Source organism: Saccostrea echinata, unplaced genomic scaffold (assembly GCF_033153115.1).
Source record: "Saccostrea echinata isolate AGI-Se365-2 ecotype Australia unplaced genomic scaffold, CSIRO_AGI_Sech_v1 ptg000036l, whole genome shotgun sequence".
NCBI classification, from domain to species: domain Eukaryota; kingdom Metazoa; phylum Mollusca; class Bivalvia; order Ostreida; family Ostreidae; genus Saccostrea; species Saccostrea echinata.
The window spans coordinates 3,984,646-3,993,138 of NW_026889785.1; the positions used below are offsets into that span (position 1 = coordinate 3,984,646).

Sequence of the window (8,493 nt, forward strand, 5' to 3'; positions counted from 1 at the left end):
TCCAACATGTTTCACAATGTAATGAAATGTATATTCCCAGTCACAGAAACAAAAATGGAAAATGATGAAATGTATATTCCTAAATCACAATGAATGTCAAAACTTTAATTTGAAGGAAATATCTCTGAATTCTATGTACCCTGCACCAACAAGAAGCTCGGGGGTATCACTTCTTTTAAATGCCTTCCTGGCAAGAATCAATTGATACTCAGTTCTTTCTCACTAGAACTCCGAATAATTTGCTGACTTTCTGCAGGAGCACATTATTTCTTCTGTTATAGGAATGCTTGGGTGTTTGATCAAAAGCCTTCGCCCGCTTTATTTCTGACTCTGCGATGAAAAGATAATTTTTTTGATTTCTTTATCACCCAACATCGTGATGTCCTTAAGCATGAGAACATCAACGTTGGGTACTGTGCAACATTCTCCCTGACAGTTAAACAACACGGTCACTGCCCATTTACATTTTCTGTAGAAAGCCTTTTCTAAATCATCTAAATATTGTTGATTTAATTAAGGATATCTTTCTACGTTCCCTTTGTTTTTCTGCATCCTTGAATAGCCTTGGCCAAAAGTTGAGAAATATTTGAAAAATATGTCCACTTGGAGTTCAAAGTTCATTATCTTGAGAATCCTAAGCTCAAAATCCAAAAAATCACTCCAAAAATGACATCTGTATTATTAGTAGATTGCTCTATCTGAATATGATATGCATAAGAAATATGCTTTCTCCCTCGGAAGAAGGTCAACATTGACAATCACAAGAAAATGGTTTTGGAATCTCATAGCATTGTGGTTAAATATTCTTAATTCGTTTAAAATAAGCACTTACCTGTAACAGTCCACTAAGTTAACAATAACAAGGAATGCAAGTTTCTTTTGATTGTCAGCAATCTTCACCTGAGAGAGTCCAATAAGTAGACAATGCTTACTTAATACAGTGGATGAGAAACAATTCTAAGAGGGGACATAAGGAACACATTAGAGTCAATGTTTTCAGCAAGTTATAGGCCTCAAACTGTCCATTCTGTGTGAAGAAAGAACTATTGTCGGGCCTAACGGCCCTCCACGTTCTTTCTTCTCACAGAATGGACACTTTTCGGCCTATAACTTTTACTTATCAATATATCGAAGATTTATTTGTAATATATTATAATAATATACATTATTTGTAAAATATTCCATTAATAAATATCACTTTATTTATGAGAACTCTGAAGTGTTAGAATTCACAACGTCATAATGACGTTCCGTAGAACGTACGAAATTCATCTAGATACATATGCCATTTTGAAGACCCCTTGCAGAAAATATGTAAGAGATATTGAAAAAAGACAGTTGGTTTAAAAAAATATATAGTCTGTAGATATGTCCAGAGGCAAAGTTGCCCTATTTTGAAATCAGGCTAATTTTGGTACTTTCTGACTTTTGTTCTTTTATGTTTGTTTGATAGAAGTTATCAACATTATGTTATTCCGTTACCTATCTACATGCGTTTTAGACCTTAATTGACGAAATAGTCGAATTAATATATTTAAGAAATGGATATGTTGACCAATGTTCATTTTAAAATGCATTTAATATACAATTACCGACCAAATGATATATACTTTTTATACAATTGTTTCAAAATTATAAAAATTGCGCAATGCTGCCGCAATGGAAATGACTTTTTGACACCAACATCGTGCGTGACGTCTTAAACTTTTTAGACTTTGGTGCCAAAAATTGAGTACTGTGCGTTTCTTGAAGAACAACAAATCGGGCGATGTCATGAAGCAGCTTCCGCTAGTCTTCATTCTGATGTCTGGGAAGCAGTAAAGGGATTATGGCGAGGTATTCTACACAAAATAAATGAATGTTATTAGTAAATCACATTTTAATCGGCCAAGAAAAATTCAAGATGTTTACATGTATATTAACATCACCTATTTTCACTTAAAATAAGTTAAAGTGTGTGAAATGTCAGTATTGTAATGACAATGAATAAAAATTGTTTTATTATTTTTCTAAAATCTTATTTCAGGTCCTCTCTGTTCTTTTATAACACCTGCCAAGGCAGCCGCGAGTTAACAGCGTTGTTGTTGACTTCGAGGCAGGTCTTTGGCAAGCCATTAGGGAGACCTTACCAGTCCTCAACATCCATGGATGTGTCTTCCACTGGACCCAGGCTGTCTTGCGAAAAGCTGCTTCTATTGGGCTCTCGTCAGCGTACAGACTTGACGACGGGACGCACGATTTGATAAGGATGTGCCTTGGCCTGCCGTTCCTTCCTTCGGCACACATCGGGCAAGCTTTCCCCCGTGCTTGAGGTATTTTTTTTATATTTTATATATTACTATTTTTTACATTGGAAAAAAAAAACAACAACAATGTGCTATTATTAAAATTGCATATTCTTAAGTATGATTTTCTTTAAAAACAACAGGAGCTGATGGTTTATTTGGAGGAGACCTGGATAGACAATCCCTTGTGACCCACCCACTCATGGTCGGTGTTCAGGCAGTCCATACAAACCAACAACGACGTTGAGGGTTGACACCGGCGCCTCAACGACCAATCAGCAAATGGACAGCTGCCCTTCTATGTTCTGGTGCCACTTCTTCACCAAGAGGCCAACCTGCTACCTCTTCAGCGGAAACCCGGTGTCCGAAGAAAAGTTATGCTGTAGACAGGGAAAGACCGGACAATAACAGCGAATCTTCCGCCTCTGGGACCAGTACGAGTCCAAGGAAATTCGCTCCCTGTGGTTCCTTTCCAAGTGTGGTAAGAATATAGGCCCCATTGACAAACAGACGTGGCTGACCTTTTAAAGAGCCCTCGACAATGAGTATCCGATCTCTACGTCGCCTTCCTGCGACATTGCGTGATGCATGGGGATCTGAAACTTTTCAGACTTGCAGACAGATGTTGTACATAATTGTAAATAGTAACTTACAGCATTTATCTTATATGCCTTTAATGTCTCCATTTTAGTATTTTATGTACTTTTTTCTTTAAGATATTGTATGTGCCATCTTGCTCCGAAAGATTCTTAATTCAGAATGTTTTGGTAAAAAAGATATTTACGCAATTTTTCATAGATAACATTTATTGTTCATTTAATTAACGATGTTTTCCTTTCAGGATTTTCAATTTTTTTTCTCCCTTTTTTCAATTTGATTTATTTAGAAAAATAAAGCTAAATTACTTGTATAATTGTAATTAAACATCGTTTTGAAGCTCACGATTTTATTATTACCATTTTAAATATTCGGTATTAGAAAATAAATAATCGTTTCCTTTTCAGTTCGATTGTTTCATTATCCATTTTTAAATAAAATTATTACTTTTTAAAGTTTCATTATTTCTGTTTGGATTAAATTATTTGGATTTTGAAGTCTGATTGTTTCAAAAATTCATCTTTGGGTTTAAATTATTCAATTTTTCTTCAAAATCATGGCTCTTAGTGAGAAGGCATCCACGTGGCAAGAGCTGGGCAGCGGTATCAATCTTTTTTTTTTGGGGGGGGGTGCTTTTTTTAATTAAATGATACCGGAGAACATTCTCCAAAATTTTTTGTATGATAAAAACATTTCTGTTCTATATTAAAATAAAACAAACAAAAGTCAACCGTAATTTGGAAACGTTTCTGAGAGATTATCGAGTATATATCATGCAATAATTGGGTTTAATACTTGGATTTTGAAGTTCAGAAAGTCATCTTTGGGTTTAAATTTTTCATTTTTTCTTCAAAATTATGCTCTTTTTAAGAAGGCCTCCACGTGGCAAGAGCTGGGCAACGGTATCGATATTATTTTTTTAGGGGGAGAGGGATAATTAAATGATACTGGCGAACATTCTCATTTCGTTGCAATTGTTTTCTATAAGATTATTCAAACTTAATATTAATCTATTAAATATTTCATGGTTCACGCTGAACAAACAAAAGAAATAAATAGCATTAATTAGTAAAGAGACCAAATTTAGGGGGCTTTTTGCAAACGAACTTTCTATAAAAATATCTAAGGGGCGCTTTGACCAAAATCAGGGGTTTGACCATTGCTTGGTGACTGTTTCGAAACGGAATTCTTCTATAAAATTATATTAGGGGGCGCTTTGACCAAAATCAAGGGGCGCTTTGACCAATATTTGGGGCGGTTTTGTTCCATCATTTTTCTGTAAAAAAAAAAAAAAAAAAACCATGATCAAGATCATGGGGCGCTTTGACCGGGACGGTTTTGTTAGGGGGCGCATTGACTGGATTGTTTATGAGTCGACGGGAGTTACATTTTTTTGCGATAATTCGTTTTTGGAAAAATAGTTCCCCATACCGAGCTCTAAAAACACAACTTAAAACCTTTTTCTTTGAAATATTTTAAGATTACTTTTATATTTCAAACATGCTGAATAAGAATAGCATGTCTGATTTCATGTATATAACCCACAGTAGTGTAAGGTCTCCATTTACCTGTAGGTCTTCCGCGGCCCAGAATAAAGCAGTGATGCTTAAAAACTAGAGGGCTAAGGTCACCATAGCATGTCAATGGAATTGGACTTCCGTAACTGAATATTGTTTAGATTTTTCTAAGTCTTAAGTATGTAAATTCAATTAAATATAATGAATATCCCCAATACTTCCTCTACACTAATATACGAGTACATTTGAGAACGAGGTTTTTTGAAAAATGAAAAAAAGCAGTGTTTATTTACTCGATTATAAATGTATAAAGATACCCTTGCAGCTAAGTTTCAGAGATCTCTCTTATTTCTTCTTAACATTTTTTTCTCAAAAAATATAGTCGGGACAGGGAGACCGGTCCTTCGGATGAGACCGTATAAACCGAGGTCCCGTGTCGCAGTAAGTTCTGGCACGAAAAAAATCCCTCACTGCTCAATGGCCCTAAGTGCCGAGCATAGGTTAAAATTTGCAGCCCTCCACCGGCAAGTGGTGGCATCTCCATATGAGTAAAAAATTCTCGAGAGGGAGAGGTCTTTTTTTATTGATTTACCTAAAGAATCCTCCGCATTTGTGAATGATTCAGAAGAAATTGTTGGCGGCCAGTTCTCGTTATAAGCAGGCGAATAAGTTTGTGTCGGTACACTAGTGGTACATGCTGAGTAGCTGCAATAAAAAATTATGTTCCATATTTACTCTAAGCATACAAAACAAAGATGGTGTTGCTCTGAAGCGGTAAATTCGCAAAATCGAAACTTGTTGAATGTTGTTAAACACTGGTGACGCAGCTCTTTATTGCATATTTGCAATTTAAATGTCATTACGATTTCCCTAGATTTAACATTGAATGGGACTATTACTTGTATATTCGTATAATTACACAATACATAGTTAAGAACCCCACTAAAGGAATACAGCTTTTGCGAAGTGTGGAGAGGACTATTGAAGGAAAAATCAACTCGTACAGAAAAACCAGAAGTCAACTCGTACACAACATTTATATACAATCGTTATGATTTAATTTTATACAAATAATGTTTGATAACACGAAGTGTTACTTTTCTTTAAGTTTTTAAAGTTTTTTTCCCTAAATATTTAAATAATTCAACTTCCCTGATAGGATAGGAACATCAAAGACATCAAAGAAGTATTGTTAAATCAACACCCGCGCGGTGGTTTCTTGGATCTGCGACAAACGCTAATTACGAGATGCTCATAATTCGGTATCCTTTAATTATGAGATACTATATGTATCGAAAACGTCTCCAAGTTTCTTCATTCCTTATACTTCACCATGGTTCGAGAGAGTTGTCTTTCCTGCAGCAAGACGGTAAGTTTTTAAAACTTTCTTCATTTAATTAAGTTTAGACAAGTGCAAGAAAAATGTGTTATACAGTAAACCATTAAATTCTTACCATGTATTTAGATCGAATTAACTATCTACACTATATATCTATTTAACATAATAAGTTAGGATGCTATAAAATATTATATTCTACATCAACATACATTACTTGCATAACAGAAAACTTTTTAGAAATATAAAAACTACGTATATCAATTCTGTTGACAATTAGAAATCCATTTGAATTAAGTTTTTCACCTACATATTTAACAAATAAAATATTTAAATTTACAATATAAGAATTATTTAAGATAATTCCGTTTATTTAAGAATTAATTTAAGAATTAAGAATGAATTTGACAATCTTGATTTAGTTAACTCACGTGCCAAAATGTTGATACAATTAGAGAATATGTTACAGTTAAGCAATGTGTCTTTGATGTGTATAGCCAATTAAGATTAAGATCTATAAATATATATATACCATTTTTGTTTACAGTATTATTTCAATATTACTGTTATATGTGTGTGTGTTATTATTTGCATTATATCTTTATTTAAGATTTACTTATGTGTTGAATCATGTTAGAGATGAATTCTATTTTGTTCAATGAAGGGTATAAATACTAAATTATCAGTAAAAATAATTGTGTGTATATCAAATAGGTGTGTACACAAGTCAATAGAGTACAAAATACTTAATTAGTTTAAAAAAAAAAGATAATTTTGTTCGATGTAGTGTGTACACTAGTCACTATGATTAGATTATCAAATTTTCTTTAATCTAATAGATTAACTTCAACAATTCAATTTTTCTGTCATGTCAGTGTTTAAATAAAGTTTTACAGCATTTATTCTTAATACATTTAATATATCAAATTTTCTTTAATAATTAAATTTTCTGTCATGTCAGTGTTTAAATAAAGTTTTACAGCATTTATTCTTAATACATTTAATATATCAAATTTTCTTTAATATAATTTTTCTGTCATGTCAGTGTTTAAATAACCTTTTAAAGCATTTATTCTTAATACATTTAATATAACATTAATGAATTAAGTAAATATCCTCTTCAACTGGTCTGAAGTAATTACAAAATTCTGAAAAATGATAAGATGACAACATTGCTACTGTTTTTTGACTCAGGAATATTGACATATAGACACATCTATATTGAGAAAGCGTTCAGCTCCATGAAATAAATGTTATTATATAGTATAGTCAAATTCAAATAATGTAAAAGGTTTATCCTGGTATAACACCAGAATTCTAAACAATACAAGTTGAATGTATTTAACAAATATTGTAAACATTGTAAACAATCATTTAACAATAATATTAAAGAATTAGCTCAATAGTTTTATATGGATGTGAAATGTGGTTTTCATACAGTAGTGTGCCAAAAGTGAAGATAATTTTATTTTTTCTCTTATTATCTCATTGAAAACAACATTTTGTAAAGTTAATATATAGCTCTTAGTTCAAAAACATTATTAACTACATCAATTCGTTGGATTATCAAGAAAATTGTGATCATATATTTATAACTGAACAAGGAAAATATAGTATACAAGTAAGGAATAATAGAAAAACTTTTAAGACTGAGATATAATAAATTGAAGTTAAATGTTAATTGAAGAATTATATTAGCCCTGTACTGTGTTATGCATCTGAAAGAACTACGCACGGTAACTCCCGATTCCCGCCTACATTTTACAACCATTTAATTCAATATTGATGACAATTTGGCCATAAAATCTTTGTTTAATACAAAGAACAGTTCAATGGTAATTGATTAATTATTTTAATTCCAGTGCTAAATAGTAAAATATCCCTAATTCCAGCTCTTGAAATTAGGGGGGGTAGACGATATTTTCCACTGAAATCGGGCTATAAAGCATCACCATATTCTGAAATAATCTTGGATATGAATAAATGTTTCTTAAATCTTTTCTTATGTTTTATGCATATAAAATTAAGCATATATATTAGTAAAATATAATGTTTCAGTTGTGAAGCACTTGGAAATTGCTGAAAAAATAAGCATTTTTGTCGTTTTTTTGTATATAAACATATGTTCCCCCCCTGAAACACAAAAAGCTTTGGTATGAATTTGTGAAATAACAGTCCATATTACCCGTTAAAAGGAATTTTTGTTTCACGGGGGGGGGGGGGGGGAAGATGTTTTAAAAATATTTTCCGTTTTCCGTTGATTTCTATAGTGAAAAACACGAGTGTTACCAAAATTTTAGAGTTATCTCTCGTTGTTTTCCTAAAGAAGTAATGTTTTATGAAAATCCATATAAATATCAATATAAATATTAAAAATCATTCGAATATGTTAACTTTTGAAAATTGACTTGGAGGTAGGCGGGAGAACAATGCTATCGTTCGCAGTTCTTTGGGAATGGCACAAAGCTAAAGATATAGGAAAAGTACACCTTTCATTTTGTAAAAGAATACTTAAGGTTAGACAGAATACATATAACAGTATGGTATATTGTGAATTAGGTAAATTTCCTATTGAATTGATCAGGAAAAAGAAAATCCTTAAATACTGGTTAAAATTAAGAAATAGTGACAATTACCAGAATAAGACTATCAGCACATAACTACATTTTAATGTTAAAGTATTTAAAAAAAATTTAGAGAAGAATCTGTAAAATGAATAACATGTCTTCCATTTTGCAGTTTGCTGAGGACTTCATCG

At 32.3% G+C, this 8,493-nt stretch overlaps 1 pseudogene; it reads left to right on the forward strand.

Moving 5' to 3' along the window:
- Nucleotides 1–1,773: 1,773 nt before the first annotated feature.
- Nucleotides 1,774–2,917, forward strand: LOC133199881 (uncharacterized; annotated as a pseudogene).
- Nucleotides 2,918–8,493: the final 5,576 nt, after the last annotated feature.